The sequence below is a fragment of the Condylura cristata genome, unplaced genomic scaffold, assembly GCF_000260355.1.
Source record: "Condylura cristata isolate star-nosed mole 26May11 unplaced genomic scaffold, ConCri1.0 scaffold00010, whole genome shotgun sequence".
In the NCBI taxonomy this organism is placed as follows: Eukaryota; Metazoa; Chordata; class Mammalia; order Eulipotyphla; family Talpidae; genus Condylura; species Condylura cristata.
Genome location: NW_004567111.1, coordinates 41,059,076 through 41,061,646, shown reverse-complemented (window position 1 = coordinate 41,061,646; position 2,571 = coordinate 41,059,076).

Genomic DNA, 2,571 nt, shown 5'->3' with positions numbered 1-2,571 from the left:
GTATCTGCAGGCCATGTGCACTCCTTACTTGACCCCAGCCCAGGCAATGCAGGACGACTTTGTCCTCAGCCAGGCGAAGAGACAGCAGAGAGAGGACTGCTGGAAGAGAAGCTGCAGAGACTCAAGAGCCAGGCGCCGTCCTTCCAGGCAGCGGCTGGCTGGGCGCTGAGAGCCCTTGCTCTCAGCCGCCTACAGCTCCCCAGCAGTCTACGTGGCTACCCGCGTGGCGCGCCTGCCACTGTCTTGGTAAGCGCGGCCATTGCCCATTGCTTCCAGGAGGCTGCGATTGCTCCCACGGCTCTCCAGGGCAGCCTACCAGAAAACGAAAAGGTGTCTTCTGGGTGGAGAAAGAGAAAATGAAGACCTGGCTAAAGAATTCTGAAAGGAAGAAAGGAGTCTTAGGAGAACTGGACCCTCATGAACCTAGCGCCCAAAGTGGATCTGCAGCTTTTGCGAACAGCTGCGGACCGAAGGACTTCGGCAAAGGGCTGCAAAACTATACAGGATTCGGGGTGGGGTGGGTGCTCCAGGTGTGTGTGTGTGTGTGTCTGTGTGTGTGTGTGTGTGTGTGTGTGTACAGTCTCCAAGCTACGTTTACTTCTTCCTCAGAATCCCTCACCGACTCCAACTTCCTGGCAAGCCCGTCTGGGAAACTGCCTTTCTGATTCAGAGGTCTGTCACCGAAAAAGGGCGAGATCCTTCGCAGGTGCACTCGGCCACACCCTCCGAAATCCTTAAGTGACCCCTTCAGATTAGTCAGGGACCTCTCCCCTGGGGGAGGTGCTGCCCTAGGGTACAAACCTCGATCAATGGCAGATTGAAGCTAAAGGATATCAAATTTCAGACGCGTAGAGAGTGTCAACCCGGCAAAATAACGTCAGAATCACTGCTAATAAAATGTTAGTTTGGAGTCTATGGTATGTCTTGAAACACCTGCATTCGTTTAGATTGGCACAATGCCCCCTCCTCGGGGAGGGGTGCGGCCAGAGAACTGGCCCCAGCTACGAATAGGAGTCAGATCTTTGGGAACCGAGGAGGGAAGAGAGGAGGAAGGGTGCCAAACGGCGGGCTAGACCAACTCTCGTGTATCTCTTGTTACTGAGGCTCTCGGTGCAGGGTGGACTGAAAGTGGCCTTTTCATGGGAAACCAGGTCATGCCCGTCTTTATTCGTGGGGGAAATGGAGAGTGAGCACCGCCCTTAACTAGTTTTGAAAGAAAAGACTGAAGGTTTTTAAAATGAGTACCATTTGTGTCGCGTAACCCCCATCCGAGGGGCCTTCTCGGCGAAAGGAGACAGCACATCGGCTTTGCGCAAGAATGCGGAGTCCCGCGCTTCCTAGGGTGTGTGCACATTTTGTGTGTGTGTTGGGGTTGGGGGGAGGAGGGGCAGGAAAACAAGTGGCCCGGATCTTCAAGACGCTAAGTGGGAGTATTCAGGAGGTCTCCAGAACCTGGACGGGCTACTTCTCGCATCCGATTTCCCGAGCAACGTAAGTCCCCCGGACATGGTGGCCTTGCCCTCTCCGTCTGGGTGGAAACAGGGAGCCTTCTTCTCCTGTCTCCGTAACACGTAAAAACCCTAGCGCGTTTTCCCAAGGAGAGCTTGAGTGCGGATTCTAAGTCATAAGGATCTTGGAACTGTAACAAGACTCGGTGAAAACCTAACGTTCCTGAGCTATGGACTCCGCTCCTCAGGTACCTTCACCGGGACTCCCTAGCACCAGATCGCTCAGGGCTCTCGAAATTTCGGCTTTGCAGGCTCTGCAAACAGGGAAATCCCACTAAAAGAATTTGGCCAAAACAAAGTGAGGGGCCCTTTCGAGGGGAAACCGCATTGTCTCCATGGGAATTTGTTCCTAACATTTTATTAATTCCCAGAGAAGCGCAGTAGAGTTCTCACGCTTGCGCGGGAGAGGTCGCTGCCCCAGTGGCCGTCTGTCGGTAGGGACTGCCAAAAGCAGAAGAGATAGAGGTGGGGCCGCATACCAGGCGGGAGGGGTGAGCTGGTGGGGTCTGGACCAGAGGCACTACATTTGGAGAGCTCCCTCTGGAGAGTTCCCTCCTTTACTTTCTGCTATTCTGGCGCTTGAGCATCAGGTCCAAACCGACAGAAGAACAGGGCGCATACAGCGTCCACGCAGAAAACCAAGTCTCCTCCGGGTGACGAGTGTAGAGAGAGCCTGCTGGAGCAGCAAGGTGAGGAACAGAGCTGGGACCCCACCACTCAATTCCCTAGCCCCCAGAAGGAAGTCCCACCCTGGGCCAGCCCAGTTCCAACCCAGAGCAGAGGTCTCAGGGTCCAGAGCTACGTGGATGTCTAAGAAAAAAAAAACGGTTTATTTAAAATTTTGTACATAAATAAATAAATAAATATCTTCTGTGATTACAGAGACCATACAATTACACAGCTAGGCTGGGGTCTGGGGTAAAAGAAGGGACACCAGAGATGGTAAGCCGGGACTTTGGGGCAATGCAGAGTGTTCCCGAAATAAAACGAATCGATTTCCCCCACACCGACACTGCGGTAGACACTTCTCTCCAGGGTGAGGATCTTGTGGGTACAGCAAGAT